This window comes from Macaca thibetana, chromosome 8 (assembly GCF_024542745.1).
Source record: "Macaca thibetana thibetana isolate TM-01 chromosome 8, ASM2454274v1, whole genome shotgun sequence".
Taxonomy (NCBI): domain Eukaryota; kingdom Metazoa; phylum Chordata; class Mammalia; order Primates; family Cercopithecidae; genus Macaca; species Macaca thibetana.
Window position 1 is genome coordinate 11,459,303 of NC_065585.1, and position 22,639 is coordinate 11,481,941.

Sequence of the window (22,639 nt, forward strand, 5' to 3'; positions counted from 1 at the left end):
TGCAGTTAACTTCGGTCCTGTTTCAAGGTTCACGTGAATAATTCTGATCGATAAAACCCAAATTACTCAGTAACCCTAGCTACAAGGAAGTGCTTCTTCTTGTTGTATTATGACTTTTAACTTTTTATTATTGTGAAAATTTCAAACCATACTAAAGTTGAAAGAGTAAGATAATGCCCATCTATATAGTCCTCAATTGGAGTCACTGATTATGCCAGTTGGAGGGACACTAATGATGAGACTGAATTAGGATGCCAGAGGAGAGTCTATGAGACATCAAGGAAATTGAAGTAGCACTGACAGGGAGTGTCTCAGACTATGATAAGGATCTGACAAGGTCTCAGCCGACCTAACAGGGAGCTCCAGAGCAAAGATTTCCCACTGCACAGCTGGTATCATGCATTGATCAGTCACTGGCTGGGCACTGCTGGGGAAGACTGTGGCCTCAGCTCCAAAGCACAATTGGATCCTGAAGGACCTAATGACTAGAAACTTCCAGCTGACTACACTCTGCAACTGACTAGTAAGTGCTTTCTTAAAGGGAAATTGGAGCAGTGAGCTTCTATAGCTGTGAGAGCATTTTCTGATATTTTACCTTTGTTTTCCCCTAAACCATTTGAAGGCAAGTTGTAATCACCAGTCATGGCATTTTGACCACTAATTACACAGCAATATGAATCTCTTAACAACTAAACATTTTCCTACATAACCACAGTACAATGATCACATTGGATAATTATTTGAACAATAATATTATCTGACATGTTGTCCATATTCAAATCAAATTCCATTAATCATCCAATTAAGTCTTGTTTCTTCTGGGTGCACATGCACATGTACACATGTATGTACCTGTGTGTTTGAGCCATGATCCAATTAGGGGTTATGAGTTGCATTTGATTCTCATGTCATTTTATTCTCCTTTAATGAAAAATGGTTCTCTTACCTTTCTGCATTTTCAAGATATTGGTCTTTCTGAAAATTCCACGTCATTTGTCTTTTAGGATGAACATCAGAATTTGTCTTCTTATTACTTCATGACTAAATTCAGGATATAATTGTAATACCCCACTTTTTGGTGTTTTCGTTTGTGCTTTAAATAGTCAGTTGTGTTTTATGTGAGTTACAAGAAACGAGAAAACAGTCTTTTATATTTATCTACTTATTTACTATCTCTGGTGCTTTTTATTTTCTTTTGTAGATTTGAACATCTATAGAATATTACATCTCTTTGACCTGAAGGACTTGCTTTAGCATTTCTTGTACTACAAGTCTGATGGAGGTAAAATCACTAAATTTTAATTTAACTGAAAATGCCTTTATTGCACCCTTGTTCAAAGGATATTTTTGTTGGATACAGAATTCTGTATTGACAGTTTGGTTTGGTTATTGCTTTCTCATTCAGCACTTCAAAGATGTTATTCCATTATCTTCTGGCCTCCATTGTTTCTGACAAGAAGTCAGCAATAATTCTTATGCTTGTCCCCTACATAATAACGTGTCTGTTTGCTCTGGCTGCTTTCATGATGTTTTCCTTATCTCTGTTTCTCAATCGTTTGATTATCATACTACTAGATGAAACTCCTTGTATTTATCAGATTTTGATGTTTGTTTAACTGCTTGGACCTATAAATCATCAAATTTGGGGAATTAGAGACTATGGTTTCTTTGTTTCTTTAATTTTTTTTTTTTTTTTGAGACAGAATCTCACTCTGTCACCCAGGTTGGAATGCAGTGGTACAATCTCAGCTCACTGCAACCTCTGCCTCCCAAGTTCAAGCAATTCTCCTGCCTCAGACTCTCTAGTAGCTGGGACTATAGACCTGTACCACCGCGCCTGGCTAAGTTTTTTGTATTTTTAGTAGAGACGGGGTTTCACCAAGTTGGTCAGGCTGGTCTTGAACTCCTGACCACTCAAATGATCCACTCACCTCAGCCTCCCAAAGTTCTGGGATTACAGGTGTGAGCCACTGTGTCAGGCCAAATATTTTCTTTGCATTTTGTTCACCAGCTTCTCTCTTAGTGCTGATGTTTAGACTACTTGCTATTTTCACACAGAGCACTGGGGTTCTTTTAAACATTATTCAATCTTTTATCCTTTCCTTCTAACTGAGCAATTTTTATTATCTATGATCAAGTTCACTGACTTTTTCTTCTGCCATTTCCAATATTCTATTAGACCTGTTCAGTAAACTTTTTATTTCTGTTCATTTGTTTCAGTTATAGAATTTCTATTTTTTTCTTTCTTTTTTTTTTTTTTTAGATGGAGTTTTGCTCTTATCGCCTAGGCTGGAGTACAATGGCGCAATCTCAGCTCACTACAACCTCTGCCTCCCAGGTTCAAGCAATTCTCCCGCCTCAGCCTCCTAAGTAGCTGGGATTACAGTCACCCGCCACCACACCCAGCTAATTTTTGTATTTTTAGTAGAGATGGGGTTTCACTATGTTGGCTAGGATGGTCTTGATCTCCTGACCTTGTGATCCACCTGCCTCAGCCTCCCAAAGTGCTGGGATTATAGGCATGAACCACTGCAATCAGACACTATCTAATTTTATAGTCTACATTTTTCTATTGATTTTTTTATTTGCTCACTAATTAAAATCAAATTTTTTTATTTAAACATCTTTACAAGAGTATTTTTCAAATCTTTTCTTAGTACAACATGTGCATTATTTTAGATTTGGTTCCTGTTGACTGTTTTATTTTGTTTTGATTTTTCCTTGTTTTTTACTATGAATCATATGTTTCTATTTCTTTGTCTATCTACTGAAATTTGCGTTGAATGCTGAATATTGTAGAAAAGACATTGAAGAGACTCTGGCTTCAGTATTGTCCTATCAAATTAACAAGTCATTCAATTACTGGTTAATCACCGGAACTTTTAGATGCTTGGTTTAACACTTCCTTCATTCAAGTCTGTGAAAAGCTGAAGGTATTTTCCAAACCTCTCTAACCTGAAGGGACCAAACACTAAACTCATTATTTTCTAGAGATCTTTTCTGTGACCTTGGTTAGGCCAGTTCCATGCTATGATCCCTATTGTTAAGACACAAGCTTTCTGGAGTCTCAGCTAGATGCTAGGGTGTTAATGATGGATTAAGGAGATGTCTCCACTCTGACAGGGCAAGAACTCCAACTTCCCTTGCACTTCTCCTTCCAAGAACTTCTTGACTTCTGGTATCTGTGTTCTACTCTTAACAGCATAGTATGTGCTATATGGTAAGGCTGGATGGTTTGTCCTGTACATGTACAACTAAAATTCAGCCACAGACTCTCAGGGATTCTCCATCAATTCATGGAATCCCCTTTCCACAGAGATTCCTCTACTCAAGGCCTACCTTGAGGATTCCATCTGTCTCAAGCCCATAACTCTTAACTGTGATCTCTGTTTGGTCAGCTCACTGAGGCCATGCTCTCTGTTTGGACTCCAGCTTATTGTGCTGCAACCAGGAAATTGTTCTAAGCACAGAGCTGGATACTCACAAGATTCATCTCAGAAGTTTCCCTTCACTCAAGAATTGCAGATTTGCATTACCTACTGCCCACTGCCTGAAAATAGTTATCCCACATTTTTATCCAGTTTTGTATTTGTTTACGGCAGGAGCGATAATCTAGTCCCAGCCACTGCATCATGACCAGAAGCCTGTGAAATACATTTTTAACTTTTCAGACTCTAAATTATAGGAAAGCACAGAAAAGGCAGGATGAAATGGCTGTCGGGTGAGCCAATCCGTGGTATGATTTACCAACCTGGAAATATATTATCAATCAACTCCAAGGAAGTGAGAGCAGTTTCAGACTTGCCAACACTATAATAATGATAATGATAATAATAATAACAATAAATGTAAAATGGCCTTCTACATTCCCTTTCTTAGGAAGTACTGAAGGAGGCACTTACTGAGATGAAGGTAATAGAAAAGAGAGACCCAGGATCGAAGAGACAGAGGATTCAACTGAGGAGAGCAACATTAGCAAAAGAATGGCCATTGTGTATCAAGTTGAAAAAGTGATCTATGCAGACTGAAAGAAAAACATGATGCAGGAGGCAGGTTTTAAATACCGTAAAAATAAAACCAAGCCAGGCATAGTGACTCATGCCTGTAATCCCGGCACCTTGAGAGGCCTAGGTGGGTTGATCACCTGAGGTCAGGAGTTGGAGATAAGCCTGGTCAACCTGGCGAAACCGCATCTCTACTAAAAATATAAAAATTAGCCAGGCGTGGTGGCAAGTGCCTGTAATCCCAGCTACTCGGGAGACTGAGGCAGGAGAATCACTTGAACCCGGGAGGTGGAGGTTGCAGTGAGCTGATATCATGCCACTGCACTCCAGCCTGGGCAATAGAGCAAGACTCCGTGACAAAATAAAGAAATAAATAAATACAACTGAAAGCTCATAACTGTGGTTAAATATTTGAAGAGCTATTTACAGGCATATGACGGAAGGTGGAAACACTAAAAAAGATAATAATAGGCAAGTAGAAAATAAACAATAGAAAATCGAGGCAATTATTAACTCCAAGTAAAACAAAAATTTGAAGGAAAAAGTTGATCTAACTGTGCACTACTTAGCTTAGCAGGGACCAATATTTATATAGTCATAATTCTATAAACATTGTTACTGGTTTAACCAGATAGTCCTGTCTAAAATCCCGGCTCTACTTAATACCACTTACCTGGGTCAACTTGGGCAGCTTCTTTTAACTTTCTGAGCCTCAATTTCCCCTTCTACAAAATGTATAATCTCTCATAAGATTGTTGTATGAAGTAAAATAATACATACAAAGGCTCCCACAAAAGTTGACACTAAATATGTATTTCTTTCCAAGGTTTTATTACTTGTGCACCCAGATAACTCTTTTGCAAAAGAAAGTGGTAAAATTGGATCTAACCCAGCCCCAGCTCCCACAGCTTCCTCATCCAACCCCAGCCTCAGGCATTGGAGCAGTCTATGCTGTGATCACACAGAACTGCTCACCAGTCCTCACATACATTGCACTGCAAGTTATACTGCTGTGCTATGATGTTTTGTCTGCCAAGAGTTCCCTCTTTAACCATCATGTCCATTCGTTAAGAACGTCAATCTTGTATTATACTTCCAAAGCTTCCAATTATAATGAATTATTCTTTTGGTGTTTGGCACATTCTTAGTTGTATTGTGGTCTATTTAAGTATCTATGTCTTTCACCAGATTGTATAAGCAAGGACTTTGCTTTAAATCAGTCTAACCAACACTTATTTATTGAGTAACTATCGTGTGCCAAGTACTGTGCACATTACAAATTGAGGATCTAGGATAATTTAGGCACAAGTATTCATTCAAAAATGAACCTACTAAGTGCCAAGAATTCTAATGGGCATTGAGATCCATGTGACCATGAGAAATATGGTCTCTTCCTTCATCGTATTTGCAGTGTGGAGAGAAGGGTCAGGCACGTAGAGAGGGAATTACAAAGCTGAGTAATGTCTATGCCAGGAAAAGTATCTAGGTCAATGAGAGACAAAGAAGGGACGTCACAGGCATGAGAATTCAGGGAAGGCTTTTTGGAAAAAGGAACTTCTAAACTAAAAATAAAATGAGTAGTAGCTCACTAAGGGATTGGAGAAGAGAGTTCAAGCTGAGGAAAAACATAAAAATATGTACACAATATAATAGAAGCAAGAATAATAGGCAGTCCTCTCTACCTAGAGGAATCAGGGAAAGCTGTGGGGGCATTTGAGCAGAACCTTCAAGGATAAGTAGATAATTATTGGTAATACTCTCATTCTCTTTGTTGAACAACTATATTAATGCATTAGTAGTCATCCTTAGTCCAGAAAGAGTAATCTAATTACTACTATAATAATTTTAATTCAGTAGTGTTATGTTTACTACATAAATGGTAGGAATTTTTATTATCGAAAAAGCATGGACTTACTTCCTTTTGAAATATCTACTACAAACTGAAAATTAATTTAGATCTTTGAATCTTGCTTATTTTTTACCCTATTCTAGTGTCCAATTTAATTAGCATTTTAAAATAAATTCAGGTTGCTTTGTAGAGGAAAACACAGAAAACTAGAAGAAAAGATTGGCAAGTATATCTCATGGCATTTACTACAGAGCAAGATTTCAAAACAAACTTGCATTTCAAGATTAATAATTTCGGTTGTAGTATTGTTATTTATAAATATGTGGCCAACACGATTGCAAGAAGAAGCAAGTATCTAGTTAAACTGAGTGGTACAGGCTGGGCACGGTGGCTCATACCTATAATCCCAGCACTTTGGGAGGCCGAGGAGAGTGGATCACCTGAGGAGAGGAGTTCGAGACCAGCCCGAGCAACATGTAGAAACCCCATCTCTACTAAAAATACAAAATTAGCCGGGCATGGTGATGTATGCCTATAATCCCAGCTACTCAGGAAGGCTGAGGCAGGAGAATCGCTTGAACCCGGGAGGCGGAGGTTGCAGTGAGTCGAGATCGTGCCCTTGCACTCCAGCCTGGACAACAAGAGCAAAACTCCATCTCAAAAATAAAAATAAAAATAAAAATAAAATAACCTGAGTGGTATAGACAAGAGTCAGCACAAAGAAAGGCGACTAGAATTGAAATGATATTTTCTAAGAGCCACCAGTGTGCTGACTCTGTGTCCTGAGGAATCAGAGACGAAGAAGTCACAATTTCTGCTATTCAAAATGTGCTTTGAAGGAAGAGTAATATTTCTCAGGCAAACAACAGTCTATATCTCTCAAGTCATCTCTTTCTTTATTCCTACAATAACTGTCTTAACTTAGGCTCTCATTATCTCATATCGAGAATATTAAAATATTCTCTTCCCTCGAGTCTTTCCTACCTATGTATTCTTCATCCTGTGAACAGAGTGACCCTTCTAAAATGTATATCTAAACACGAGTTTCCTCTTATTTGTCTGCATTTGACCTTCATTTTTGAAAGACACTTTTGCTGAGTATAGAATTCTAAGTATTTTGTCTTTTTGTTAAGTATTTTAAAGAGGTTGCCCCATTGTCTTCTGGTGTGTGTTGCTGCCAACAAAAAGTTTGTCATCATTCTCATTGTTGTTTCCCTGTACATAATGCATTTACTTTTCCTGGATACTTTTATGATATTCTGTTTATATCCGTTTTAAGAAAATTGATTACAATGTGCACTGGTGTCATTTTCTTCAAGTTTCTTCAGCTTGGAGAGTTCTCTGGGCTTCTTGGATTTAGGGGTTTGTAGTTTTTATCAACTTCGGAAAAATTTTGAACAGACTTCTTTGAATATCCTTCTCTTCCCCTTTTTCTCTGGGACTCCAATTACACATATCTTAGACCTTGTGAAATTACCCCATGGCACACTGATGGGATAAGGCACATCAATGTTCACTTTATTTTCAGTATTTTTTCTGTTTTATTTTAAATGTTTTCTACTACTTTTTTTTTTCAAGTTCACTAATCTTTTCCTCTGTAGCCTCTAATTAGCTATTAGTGGCATCTCATGCATTTTACATCTCAGGCATTTTTTATCTCTAGAAGCCTGATTTGGATCTTTGTCATATCTTTTACACGTCCATTTAACATGCTCATGTTTTCTTCTATCTTCTTAAATATAAAGAATGTATTTATAATAGCTGTTTTAATTTCCATATGTACTAATTAGATTATCTGTGTCATTTAACTAATGTCCGTTTCTATGGATTGATTTTTAAATCTTTATTATGGGTTATATTTTTCTTCTTTGAGTATCTAGTGCTCTTTGGTAGGATGCTAGATATTGGTGGCTTTTAATTTTGGGGCATTACATTTTTTCTGTATTCCTATAAGTATTCTTCAGATTTGTTCTTGGGTACAATTAAGGTAGTTGGGAAAAAACTGATCTTCTCAAGGCCTATGTCTATGCTTTGCTAGGCAGACACAAACTGATCTGTCCCATAAATAAAACAATCCGCTTTTGAATACTTAACCTGATGCCCTTTGTCATATGAGGTATCTTATAATAGCTGTCAGGAATATGAATTATTCCCAGTCCTGTATGGCTCTAGAAATTTTTCTGTCTACTCCTTCCAGGTGTTTTGTTTGTTTGTTTGTTTTTTGTTTTGTTTTGTTTTGTTTTTCCTTCCTGGCCTCAGGCAGTTTTCTTTAGTGCATGTGCTGATTAGTACTCAGCTAAAGACTCAAAAACGACTCTTCCACAAAACTCCAAAGCTCTTTTTCTGAGAAGCTCGCTCCTCTCAGGAACAATGCTGAAAGAATCCCAGCCACATTGGCCTCCCTAAATTCTCAGTCCTGCCTCCTAAACTTAGGGAGACCACTGGACTCAGTCTGAGCTGCTGCTTCTTGCACTGCAGCCTGGAAACTCTCTCCAGGCAAAAGAGAGAAGTATTCCTAGAACTTGCCCCATTTGTTCTTTTTTCTCAAGGATTACTGTCCTGCACTGCCTGTTTTCTAGTGTATGAATACTGTTATTTCAAATATTTTGTCCACATGATTAGTTGTCTAAAGTGGGAGGATAATTTCAGTCCCTGTTACTTCATTATGGCTGGAAGTGAAAGCTGACCATGATTTAAACAGTTGGTAGCTTTTAAGTGCTTTCAGAAAAACATGCCAACTGAAAGCCTTAAGTCCAGGCCTGGAGCCTCTCCTTCTCTTTCATTTCCTGGTCCCGTGCTTGCCCCATGGGGTTCTGTTTGACCTTCATCCACTTCAATGGTGGTGTTGAGGGTCTCGAGATCCCTCTTGGGACCTGACCAAGAGCACATGGGCTCCAGGGTTAGGTACCAGGGGAAGTCGAAGAATCCCCATAGGACCCAAGCCTCCATTCCACTCTCCAGCTCCATTTTCCCAGAAATCTCAGCAGTAAACAATACACATTGTTTTCCCAGTGATTCTATAAATGAAAAGTGTTTGCTTCCTGTATGGCTTTCTTTTTTTTTTTTTTTTTTTTTTTTTTTTTGAGACAGAGTCTCTCACTGTCACCTGGGATGAGTGCAGTGGCACAATCTTGGCTCACTGCAACGTCCACCTCCCAGGTTCAGGCGATTCTCCTGCCTCAGCCATCCGAATAGCTGGGATTACAGGCGCTCGCCACCACGCCCGGCTTATGTTTTGTATTTTTAGTAGAGACAGGATTTTACTATGTTGGTCAGGCTGGTCTCGTACTCCTGACCCTGTGATCAACCCGCCTCGGCCTCCCAAAGTGCTGGGATTCCAGGCGTGAGCCACCGTGCCCAGCCTTGGCTTTCATTCTTGTATGTGCACTTCTCTTGGTCTGGATCTCCAGAGAGCAGAAGTGACTTTTGGGATCAGTATGCTGCGTCCCCACCCTAAATTCCTAATAAGACAAAGAAACTTACGGTATAGTCCAGAAGAAAGACACTTAAACAAATATGATAGAATGCTTCATGTAAATCCCTCATGAATGCTTGTCACATTAAATAAAATATAAGCACAAAGATACGCACTCAGTTCTTAAAGAACTCGGGAGAGAAGCCTATCACTTGGCCTGGGGCTTTCTAGGAAGGCTTTCAGAAGGAAGTGACTAGCCCCTTCCCTGACATTCACCCAGAAAATGTATTTCCATAATGACTTTCCAATGACAGTGACTCAATGGAACAACTCTGGCACTTTAGACACATTTTGACAACCTCCTCCTTTGGAGAGCTCGGCAGTTATTAAGATGGAAGAAGCCAGCCAGCGCCTCTGTCAAGTAGCCAGGAAGGTTCCTGCTGAGGCCATTATAAAAGGAAGCAGTGGGGGAAGGCATTAGGAGAGTTGAAGATTGGGTAAGGACCCCAGACTGGGTCTCCCCGAGCCTTTGATTAAGACAGGCCAAGTTTGTCCTCACCACTGCCAGAAACGTGCTTTCCGTGAATCCAGGGTGCAGAGTTCTAAACAAGGAGGCTGTTAAAAGATAGATTAAAAGGCATAAAAATAGTATTAGATTTCACGGCACAGTGAGGCCTGTCAAGTCCGGGCTCACAGAGTGAATTGCTTAAAGGCGATGATCAAAATGAGTCACCAGTGTCTGCTCGGATTGTGCTGATGCCTCTCGGAAAAGCAGAAGCCAGGACTATTGTTTGTGTCAAAAATACTTCTGAAGAGGCTACAGAAATCAAAAGGCACTGATGTGCCAAAGTCTGAAGGCAGGGGAAGGGGAGAGAAGAGAGGAGAGTCAGGGGCTCGAACATGCAGGAAGCAGATGAGCAAGAGATAGCATCTCAGGGCAGAGTTGTGCGAACAGAGTGGAGTTGAGTCCTCGGAGACCCTCACTTTTTCCAGCTCCTGCTAGGTGCTAGACCTAGTGCTGGGCACCTTAGGTATGATAACTCAGGAAACAAGAACCAGTTACTTGAGGGAGCGGTGTGGCCTTGAATGTGTCACTGAGCCTCCCTGAACCTCCGTGTCTTCTTCTGGAAAGTGAAGTTAAACAGCCATACCTCTCAAGGTGGTTGAGGATTTTACGTAAGATAACAGGGGCAAAAATGTCAAGCATCCAAAAAGCGCTCAATATACAAAGTTGAATCTGAAGGCAAATCACTGGGCAATCCTAATCATAAGAACATTCACTGAGAACAGGTTATACGCCAAGTACTGAGATGAGCAGTCTATACTCAGGCATTACCTAATTTAAAGTCTCCAGACCTATGAGTTAGGTAATAGTTCCATCCCCATTTGACTTACAGAGAGACAGAGTCTTTATGTAAAGACTGGGACAGTAAGTTGCCCAATGTCACACAAGAGAGAAGCCACAATCTAAAAATCCATCTGTCTAATTCCAAAAACCTGTGATCCCTATCATTTTGCTGGCTGGTTGTCTAGAATGATAGAAGGCTAACATTGGCATCATCTTTAAGATGACTCAGTATCAAGCCCTCCACCTCCCTGCAGGCCTCCTTTACATGCGTGAACCCCTCGGAAACGTCCTGCCAACTGGCCAGCCTGCTCCTGTTTGCACTCTTCCCATGACGGGGTGCTCACTTCCTGCTGAGGCAGCCTGACCAATTTCCTGACAATTCGACCAGTTGGAAAGTACTTCTTTCTCCAGTCTATCGGATTGATTTCAGATTCAAGAGCAGCACCAAGTAGATGCATTCTCAATTGTCACTTCCAGGGAGGAAATCTTTGACAAGTTCCCACTGCTTTTTAGAAGTAAAATAGTCATAACTTGTTCTTCTTAAAAACTGCCAACAGCATGAAGAGAATCAAGACTGAAGACCAAAATTGCTTTTCTCTCCTCTCGATAACACTGTCAGCATGGAGCAGGCCGACTGTGGAGGAACTTCAATTGGGGCTAAATTTATATTCATTCAGGTGTCACCGGACTCTGCTTTCTTGCCTCTCTTCTCTGATCAATGCACTCATTAAAGGACTCAGGCTTGGCAATAGATTCACCTTAATGCTCGTCACCCTGGGGTTTCAATAACACAGGTTCTGAGACTCTAACAAGCTACTGAAGAATGAAAAGAGAAAAACGAAAAAAAAGCTTTATCTTTCCCTCCTTGTACAGAGTCCTGAAATTGTTTCTCTTTGTCTTTCACAAACAATTCTGTCGACTGTATTAATTTTATGGAGGAGCTTTGAGGGGCATATATGGGAAGAGGGAAATTGGGAAAATATTTATGTGGAGCAGGTGTACAGAACGAATATCCATCTATTTATTCCAAAACAGTGAGAAATGTGGATTGCATTTATTTCTGTTTTTCTTAACTTGGAAGATTTGTTTGGAAACTTAAAATAAAAGGTTTGTTTAACTTTTACCAAATTACGTTTTATTTGTCTTAACAGAAGGATACTTTCACTTCTACACATTCCGTTGTAGAATCTGTCTACATACTCATGTATTTTCACAGTCCCAAGCATGGTATGTATTGTGGGATCTGGCCAGCAGCCCACAATGCAACGGGGTTCTCTCTTTGTTCCCAGGCGGATCGGCAGGTCAAGAAATAATAGACATACACAAGATAGTGAAAGCTGGGTCCAGGGGTGTCACCACCTTCTGGTCCCATGGTGCCAACAATGCACTGGATATAGCAGCAATTATTAAGTTTAGTGAGGGTGGAGGTAGGTTAGTGAGGGATTTTGGGTCATTTGATTATGAGGTGAGATGGTCACATGGGGATGAAGTAATTCTTTAACATAACATCTGTATGCAGAAGTACAGTATACAGAGGTAAGAATTTACAATATAGTGGGTGCATCAGTAATTTCTAACAGAGCCTTAAAACAGAAATGCAGTCTTTCCATAGTCTATGATTAGCAAGATGTTAATCAGCAGTAACAGTTGCAGCAAAAGCTGGTTAGAAACAATCTGTAGAAACAGGACGTGAAGCTAGACAATGGGTTAGACTAGAAATTGTCAGAAGGGAGTATGCCTTTACCCTAAAGAGGCCTAGAAGAACCATGGCTAGATGAGGGCATTTATAGCCCTATCTTATCCATATGGACAGGTGTCCCCCAATGCGTCCGTTTATAGGCTCTCCACGAGGGTCACATTCCATTCCCAGAGCTATGAACATTTGCTTTTCTGGGATAGGAATTTTGGTGATGTGAAACCTCCCTGACTGCATATCCGTTCACAGGTTCTCTGAAAGGGGAAGCACATCACATGCTGTTGGCTCATTCTGGCAGTCCAACCAGCATTGTCTTTACACAATCCTGCATGCAATTTTGTATTTACAATAATCAGGAGCATTTCATCTTTTATTCCATAGCAATAGTTTCAGGTGTCTCCCTACAGGTATGCAGGTTGATATGTGATTTGGATCTGTGTCTCCACCCAAATCTCATGTCAACTTGTAATCCTCAGTGGGGCATGGTGGCTCATGCCTGTATCCCAGCACTTTGGGAGGCTGAGGCAGGCAGATCACTTGAGGTCAGGAGGTTGAGACTAGCCTGGACAACATGGTGAAACCCTTTCTCCACTAAAAATACAAAAATTAGCTGGGCATGGTGGTGCGTGCCTAATCCCAGCTACTCATGAGACTGAGGCAGGAGAATCACTTGAACCCAGAAGACAGGGGCTACAGTGAGCTGAGATTGCACCACTGCACTCCAGCCTGGGCAACAGAGCAAGACTCTGTCTCAAATAAATAAATAAACAAACAATAAATAAAATTGTAATCCTCAATGTTGGAGGAGGGGCCCGTTGGGAAGTGATTGGGTCTTGGGGGCAGATTTCCCCTTTGGTGGTGTTCTCATGACAACCAGTGAGTTATTAGAAGATCTGGTTGTTTACAGGTGTGTAGCTCCTCCCAGCCCCTCTCTTCCTCCTGCTTTGGCCATGGAAGATGCACTTGCGTCCCCTTCACCTTCTGCCATGATTGTTAGTTTCCTGAGGCCTCCCCAGTCATGCTTCCTGTATAGTTAGCAGAACCGTCAGTCAATTAAAGCTCTTTTCTTTGTAAATTACTCAGGTATTTCTTTATGGCAGTGCAAGTATGAACTAATACATATGTCATGTTCTTATTATTATTTACACCAAACAATTTATCATGAGTGTTCCCTGTGTTGCTTCACTTCTTGTTATTAGGTGATTGTTACTGAATAACTTGTGAAATAGAGGCTCTTAACCATTCTCATTAGATGATTTCCTTTTTTTCCATTAATTACCTAACATTAGTCACCTTCGTACCTTTATTTTTTCACAGGGAAATGATAATCACCTTTGAAGTCCCTCATTGTCTGTTTCTGTTATGCAAACCAACCATTTTGTCTGTAATAAAACCACTACCATAATCTCATCCACTTTGGGTGTCATGAGACTTTGCACTTGCAGGGTAAATGTATCTGATAGCAATCCAAGCATACCCTTACAATGATCCTGCATGGCGGATGCACTTGCATGGGTGCTCCAAGCTAGGGAATCTGGAAGTGACTAACCTGGAGATTCATTTGTTCCTAATCTATGGTAAATATCTGAGCCCCCACACTGCCCCAGCTCATGGAACATAGTTCCATACAGGAGATTAAGGCCCTGAGTTTGGGGTTAAATGAAGGTTGCCAAGCAGAGGTCATTATGGGGAGGATATTAGTCTGTTTTCACATTGCTGATAAAGACATACCCAAGACTGGGCAATTTACAAAAGAAAGAGGTTTAATGGACTTACAGTTTCACATGGCTAGAGAGGCCTCACAATCATGGAGGAAGGCGGAAGGCACTTCTTATATGGTGGTGGCAAGGGAGAGAATGAGAGCTAAGCGAAATGGGTTTCCCCTTGTCAGACCATCAGATCTCGTGAGACTCATTCCCTACCATGAGAACAGTATAGGAGAAACTGCCCCCAGAATTCAATTATCTCCCACTAGGTCCCTCTCGCAACAAGCAGGAATTATGGGAGTACAAATCAAAATGAGATTTGGGTGGGGACACAGACCCAAACCATATCAAATGTTAAGTGAAAATCATATATAAACTGCATAATATTTGTGGGTGGTTGTGGTTTTCCCGCTCAACTCACCACCACTGGGCCGTGAGGTTATCTTTTCCCAGTCACTGCCACTGGATCTTTTCTGTACATAAGGCAGTTCTCCTGCCCAGTCCACCACCACTGGACTCCCTCTCCCATACATAAGACTCTAATGAAACCCCTTGTCTCATTTGCTGGCTCTGGGTCCTTTCTTCAGCTGCTCGAACTTGCTGCTTTTCCCACTGAGGCTAACAGTGGCTCAGCACAACACAGCCTTCTGAGAGTTAATGGCTGTGTGCCCACCTATTCTTCTGCAATAAGCAGTTTACGACGGGTGGGCCAGCTATTGAGCTCAGGAATTAATCTTCACCAGGTGGTGGTCCCTGTGCTAGGAGCTACAATAGTCACGCTTATTTGGCAGATGAAGAAACTGAGGCACTGACGAAAATGTTCTGTGGCTCAGTGGCTGGGCTGACCCAAAGCCATGTGTTCCATCTGACATTCAAGATGGGCTCTGTTGACTTTGCCAAAACTGTAATTGTATAAAAGTCAGAGGTTAAGCTAAGGTTGGTGTTGTCATGCTACTACTATAGATACCATGTTTCTGCAAGGCTGGAAAAAGTCCTAAAATACTTTTCAATATCATAAGAAGAGAACTAATTCTATACAGTCATTGGATACCATTAAACACTGCCTTAGACTAGTGTACAACCGAGCTGCTATTTGGTCAAAATAGCAGCTGGAACTTGTGTGTCCCTACACACAAAGTTCTATGCTAAGTGCCTCATGGGTGATATCTCCCTATCAGTTTCATTCCATTTTATAGACAAGGCACCTGAATGTTACAGAGTTTAAGAAACTTATCTAAAGGCATGTGTGCAAGTGGTGGACCTGAAATCTAAAGCTTCATCTTTCTAATTTCAGAATCTGTCACCCTAACAACAGGTTAAGCACTGGGCATTCAAGCTGGCCACACCATGGAATGCATCTTTGTGAAACTTCTCTTTTTTTAGAAGAAAAATCTTACACTAAGAGAGGTTGAGTTATGGGCCCAAAATCGCATACTGACAGATCCATCTTTAAGGCCAGGCTCCCCAAATCTTCCTTTCAGAAGAATTCCAAATAATGTATCACATACATATCCACAAGACAGAGCTCAATTCCTTTCCTTTTGATTCTGGGCTAGACTTAGTAACTTGCTTCCAAAGAATGAGATACAGAAATGAAAATATAGAAACCAAGTGGACACTACATTGGTTAAGGTTAACATCACCAGTGATAAGTTATCTTGCTTGCTATCACATACCCATTTACATGCAACCGGAAAAACACTTCACCTCCATGATATTTTTCTAAAAAATCTATAACCCCAATCTAATCAGACCAGTTCAAACAGGGGGACATTCTACAAACCACTTGACTAATAGTCTTTGAAACTCTTTAGAGAATCAAAGAAAAAGATTAAGAAGCCCTTGGATCAGAAGAGACTGCATAGGTATGACAACTAAATGCAATGTGCAATTCTGGATTGAATTGGATCCCGTTGAGGAAGAGGACATCAGTGAAATAATAGGCACCAACAAAATGAAGTCTGTTAGCTCAGGGTACTAGACCAGTATTAATTTCTTAGTTGTCATAGTTGCACCATGGTTATGTAAAATGTTAGCATTAGGGTAAGCTAGGTAAAGGGTATGTTTGCAACTTTGCTATAAATCTAAAAATGTTACAAGATACAAATTTTCAGGTAATATAAAAATAAAAATAAACAGATCACCAAAACTTTAGCTGCCTGTTTCATGGCCATTTCCTTATAACTTGTAATTCACTCACTCCTTTTTTTTGTTTTGTTTTGAAATGGAGTCTCACTCTGTTGCCCAGGATGGAGTGCAGTTGCATGATCTCTGCTCGCTGCAACCTCTGCCTCCTAGGTTTAAGCAAGTCTCCTGCCTCAGCCTCCTGAGTAGCTGGGATTACAGGCACCCACCACCACACCCAGCTAAGTTTTGTGCTTTTAGTGGTGATGGGGTTTCACCACGTTGGCCAGGCTGGTCTCGAACTCCTGACCTCAGGTGATCTGCCTGCCTCGGCCTTCTAAAATGCTGGGATTACAGGCATGAGCCACAGTGCTCAGCCTCCCTCATTCTTTACAAAAATTTTTAAAAAACCAAAAAAACAAAAAAACAAAACAGGGGTCCAAGAGGATATGTGTGAAGACCACTATTCACTGTAAACAACCCAGAGCAATTATTCTTGGAATGTGTATGGCCTCACAAACACTATGCCCTACACATACACACCGCACACTGCTAAGACTGGTTCCAAACACCTGGCTACATTATTTTCCCTTCAGGCTGAGAGCCTGAGGTTTCACTTGGCCACTGGCCACGGCAGGATTGTTCCATGTTATTTTTTTTTCTTTTATTTTCCTTTATTGGGGCAACAATGCTGCAGCTGAGCCTCTGTAGAAAGAGAACGACATTCTTTCCATTTTTTTTTTTAAGAGGAGCAGTTAAAAATACACATTGGTACGTACTGCAATTATCATTCAGAATAAATGCAGGAACGGTGACATTAACTAATGGGAGTGCAGCAGCTGCCGGCTTGTTGAAAGCCATCCTCAGCACAGTGCGGAGGTGTCCAGTGGTAATTGCTCCTTTAGTCTATCTGTCTGATGTCACGAGGGAATCCACTGGGTAAACCCAAGGCTGCTTTTTACCTCAGCATGGCCCAGAGTCAGCTTGTCCTCAATAAGGTGTTTGTTGGCAAGTGGGTAAAAAGCTACAATATGATCATGATTTCATTAACTTAAACTTTAGCAGTGCCTTTGATTAGCTGGAATTGGCCAACAGAAGACTCAAGGAAAACCGATAACAGAATAATTAATAAGAGGCACTAATGTTAACTGAAAACCAACCAAATGCCAGATAGCACCAGGCACTTGACCAGGTCTTTAATCCTCTGACCAATCTGCTGAGAAGCAATGCCGTGCAACTTGTAGAAATGGGGCTTGGAGCTGGGAAATGACCACCAGCTTACACTTCGGCAAGCGGCAGGCATGGACTTCTCTCCAGCCCAGCCCAGAGTGTCAGCATCATGCCTTGCACTCTGGGTGCTTAGATGACTGTTTTACTCATTTATTGATTCTGTCATACCCCCCATTCTAAAAAGGAATGGGGATGTCTTACAGAAACTCCACAAAACTAGAGAGAATATGCATTCCCAGCTGGGTGCGGTGGCTCACGCCTGTAATCCCAACATTTTGGGATGCCAGGCAGATCGCTTGAGCTCAGGAGTTCGAGAGCAGCCTGGGCAACATGATGAAACTCTGTGTCTACCAAAACTACAAAATCTTAGCTGGGCGTGGGGACGTACATCTGTGGTCCCAGCTACTTAGGACGCTGAGGAGAGGGGATCGCTTGAGCTCAGGGCGGAGGTTGCAGTGAGCCAAGATCGCACCACTGCACTTTAGCCTGAGCAACAGAGTGAGGCCCTATCTCATTAAAAAAATAAATAAATAAATAAATAAATAAATAAATAAATAAATAAATAAAAATGCATTCCCAAAAGTATCTAGTGCAGAAGTTGGGGCTGGAGCTTTCTCATGAGAATCTAGCAGTCAAAGCTGCAAGATCCATGATGTAAGTGAGGAAAAAAGCAAACAGCAGAAAAGGTGGGGAGGGCACAGCAGGATACATGCTTAAGGCATGCACCCCTTCTTAGACTCTATCTTAGACACCAATGGAGTGCTACAAAAGCCGTAGACCATGTATTAAATCATTTATTTTCATTCTCCACAGAGTCTTGCACCTACCGAATCACAGGTGATGCAATTTGCTCATCTGTAAATAATAATATCCACTTCAAAAGAATACTGTGAATGTCATTAGGCAACACATGTCAGCATGTCAATGGCTCAGCACACGCCTGCCATATGCGAGGGCTTAACATAAATGTGACACAAGGTTATTAACTTGGGTTAAAATTGTTTAAAGCAGACGAAACTGTTAAAGGTTACATAGTAGTGGGATGACATGTTTCAGCACTGGCCACCTGTGGGAGAAGTAGAAGAGGAAAGAGAGAATAGAAGAGGGAAAGGAAGAGGGGAAGAAGGCAAGAAATAAGAAGAGAGGTGAGAAAAAAATGGAAGGGAATGGGAAATGGGAAAATCAGAGGAGGACAGGGAGAAGGGAGAGATGGAGTGGAGAGAAAGAGGGAAATGAGAAGTGAGGAAGAAGATGAAGGGGAGGGAAGAGGAGGGGAGGAGACCAAAGAGATTATCAATCTGATCAGAAACAGGAGCCTCTGCTCCTGAAGATTCCAGAGTGGGAGGAGGAAGAGGGAGTTCCCCCATCTTACTGGGCCTCTCCCCAGGCACAGACGCCACATGTCTGTCTACTTCACTATTGTCCTGTCACCTCCTCCCGTGGAGAACAACTGAGCTCCTCTGTGCTTTGGTGATATGGAAACGGTCCTTCCCTCTGCCTCTCAGAAGCTGGGCAGGACCAATCTCTATCCACTCACCCTTTCATTTACTCAAAAAATGACTGTAGATACCACAGCAAGCAAACAGATGAACCCCGCCCTGGTGGAGATGATGCACTACTGGAGGACGCAGGCAGAGAATTGGAAGTTACAACATGGGGTGTAAAATCTTTGACAAGAAAAGCCCAAGACAGGAACCAAACCTAGAGGAACATGGGAAGTTCCCCAGAAAAAGAAATCAATGCCCCCAGAGAGACTGAGGTTCCCTTGGAGTCTACCCACAAAGCGAGAGCTGAGAGCAGAACACAGGGAGGAAGCAGGATGTGCAAATCTCGGAGTTCAGCAGGAACATGGCAGATGCTGGAAACGGAGAGAGAATGGCCAAAGCTAGAACACAGGGCTGTGCTGGACAGGGTTGGGGAGGATCTCTAGCAGGAAGGAGAGACCAGGAAGGCATGGCCTCGGAGAGGACAATGAGAAGCTAGACTTCTAAACCGTGTCTTATCGAAGTCTTTTGTAATGAGACAAGAAGATGCTCTTGGTTGTTTTGTTTTGTTTCCAGGAACAGCCTCTGATGGCAGTACAAGAGGGGACCAGGCTGGGAAAGGAGCCAGAAGATATTGTGAAGGCTGTCACAGGCAGTTCAACAGGACCTAGGGAGAGTGCAGGGTGCTGGGGAAGATATCCAAGGACTGGCTACTCAGTCCTTGTTGGACTGTATGTAGTATTGGGTGTTGGGTTGTGGGGAGATGCAGAGAAAGTCAAAGACAACTCTAGGGCTTCAGGTCTGGACAAGTGGTGGAGGGAGATGCTGTCCCTGACACAGAGAAAGAGAAAGAAGCTAGTTGGTCTTATACAGGTTTGTGGTCTTATGGGAAGGCCATGTAAATTACTCAGAGAAGATGGATATTTGGGTCTAGAATAGAGGTCAGCAAACTGTGAAAATGGCCAAGGAGAGGACGTTTTTGGTTTTGTGGGTTGTACGATCCTTGCTACAACTACTCACCTCCACTGTTGCAGCTAGAACGCAGTCACAGAGGATGCATAAGCCATTGGATGTGGCTGTGTTCCAGCCAAACTGATTTACCAAGGTGGTGACAGGCTGGATTTGGCTAGAGGGTCACTGCGTGCTGACCCCTGATTGAGAGCATCAGATGGATGTCTGGGCTGGAAACAAATATTCAGGGAAAGTGATTTGAAGTAATGAGTGTGGATTATATAGAGAGACATAGATTTAGATATATCTATTAAGACATATACTCTATTTTTCTATGTATAGATATATAGATGTTGAGAGATTTATTTTAAGGAATTGGCTCACATGACTATGGGCCTGGCAAATCTGAAGTCTGCAGGGCTTGGTAGCAGGCTAGGAACTCAGGCAGGAGTTGATGCTGAAGTCTTGAGGCAGAATTTCTTTCTTTCCGGGAAACCTCAGTGTTTGCTTTTACAGCCTTCAAGGAATTGGATGAGGCCCACCCTCATTATCAAGGGTGATCTGTATTCCTTAAAGTCAACCGCATCTGCAAAATATCTGCCCAGTGCACCTGGATTAGGTTTCAATTAAATGACTGGGTACTATATAGCCTAGCTGAGTGGATACATGAAAGTCACCATCACAGGGGTCATCTTAGAATTCTGCTACTCCACTTTTGTAAGTGGCCGCATCATGCTAATAACCCATGTTGTGGTTATGGTCAATGAAGACCCCAATATGTTAAGGTATCATTTCTGTTTTGATCCTAGATGCCCCAAGTGCCCATATCTATATCTATATCTGTATCTATAGATACATAGATATCTGTTACCCAGGCTGGAGTGCAGTGGCATGATCTTGGCTCACTGCAACCTCTGCCTCCCAGTTTCAAGCGATTCTCCTGCCTCAGCCTCCCAAGTAGCTGGGATTACAGGCATGTGACACCACGCCCGGCTAATTTTTGTATTTTTAGTAGAGATGAGGTTTCACCATGTTGGTCAGGCTAGTCTCGAACCCCTGACATCAAGTGATCCTCCCACCTCAGCCTCCCAAGCTGCTGGGATTACAGGCATGAGCCACTGCACCCGGCCCAGTGCCCATATCAATATCGATGTTCCAGGTTATGTCTGCCTTTGTCCAAGAGCAGAACGGCATTCACTGCTCTTTCCCTGTCTGGAAAAGCCCCATTAAATGCCTCTCAGGTAAGATGGCCACCCAGCGTCCTCCCTTCTCTGAGGCTAATGGGTTCAGAAGGTTGTGAAAGGGGTCACAAACTTCCTGCCTCCTTCCTCATGCAAACCCTGGTCGTGAGTGCCTGCGTATCCGCAGTGGAGGAGCCCTGCGCGCTGGCAATTCTTCAGTGGGAGAAAGGCATTTGCAAAGCCTAATAATGGCACCATACATATGTATACATTTTACACAAAGCCCGTTTATTTTAAAAAAATCAATTTCTCTCCTACAGATGGCACATTGCATAAAGAAACGCGAACCCAGCAGCACCCCTGCCAGCGGCAATTCTGAGCGCTCATTTCCGTGTTGCCAGGACATTACATGGGAAGGCATGTGCGTTTAAGGGCATCCAATTGTTTCTGTACCAGAACAGCAGCAACATCCTGGGCAGGCCTTTCCTCTGGAGTTCATGTGCAAGTCGTACTGATGCACAACACGACCTAAAGGGACCATGGAGGAGGAAGGGACCCTAAATCCAGGCCAAATGGGAGCAGGGTTGTCCTCAGGTAAGTGCATGTTTGAGGTAAGATGCTACTAGCACGAGGGGAGCAGAAGCCTCCCGGAAACATCCACACCAGTGGCAACCATCATCAAAGGTGAGGCAGAGAATGACAGTCACAGTCACAGTGACAGAGTAGACATTTTTTGCAATGAGATCTTGGGATGGAAAGGAAGCAAAACACACTCTCATCCTGCAGCCTGCTTTCCCTGAAATGCTGCAGAAAGGAGGAAAATTTGTGTTGAGGGCCTCCAGACCATGAACAGGCAATGATCTCTAGAAGGTAGAGCAGAGGGAAATCAAAAAGATGACAGATATAGGGTCAAGAACCAGACACATAAAATAAGAGTCTGGTGTCCACACAAACATCATAGTATTTTGTATCAGTCTGAATAAAAGAGGTTGTGCTGTGTAACAAATAATGCAACATCTCAGTGACCTAAAGCCACCGACTTTTAGATTTTACACAAAGCCCGTTTATTTTAAAAAATCAATTTCTCTCCTACAGATGGCACATTGCATAAAGAAACACGAACCCAGCAGCATCCCATATTAAGGGCAAAAATAAGCATGAAAAGGAGAGGGAGAGAAAACAAAAATCAAATAACCAAGAAGGTCAGATAACCAAGAAGGTCAGAATAACCAAGAAGGTCAGAATGAAGACAGAGAGGGACAGGGGCTGATGAGAGGGTGTAGAGGGCCCACCTGTCCCACGCCCTTGCCACATGAGGTGGCTGATCAGAGGGCAGCCTTGCAGGGGATTGCAGCTGCAGAAGAGCTGTTCAGAAATGCAGAGCTGTCCTTCCAGGCAGCCCTAGTCCTTCCCACGCAGCTTGAGCCTTAATTTAGGAATGTGGTCCTCAGGCCTCAAGGGGACCACCTCTGCACACTGTGGTGCCAGGGCCTCAAAGCCTGTGGGGCTGGTGGTGAAGGAGGAATCTGAGGTTCAACCTGGGGACCAGGAAGGTCATCTCAGCCTAAGGATCCGCCCTGCAACGCGGCGCAGAGACTTGTCCTCCTCACCCGGCCACGCAGGATCACCCCCAACACACACACTCCAAACC

At 42.2% G+C, this 22,639-nt stretch overlaps 1 long non-coding RNA gene across 1 annotated transcript; it reads left to right on the plus strand.

Moving 5' to 3' along the window:
- Positions 1-335: 335 nt before the first annotated feature.
- LOC126960925 (uncharacterized) lies at positions 336-21,583 on the plus strand. Its single transcript, XR_007728154.1, has 3 exons — positions 336-523; positions 1,202-1,282; positions 21,309-21,583. It is a non-coding gene; the product is annotated as an uncharacterized LOC126960925 (long non-coding RNA).
- The last annotated feature ends 1,056 nt before the right edge of the window (positions 21,584-22,639 follow it).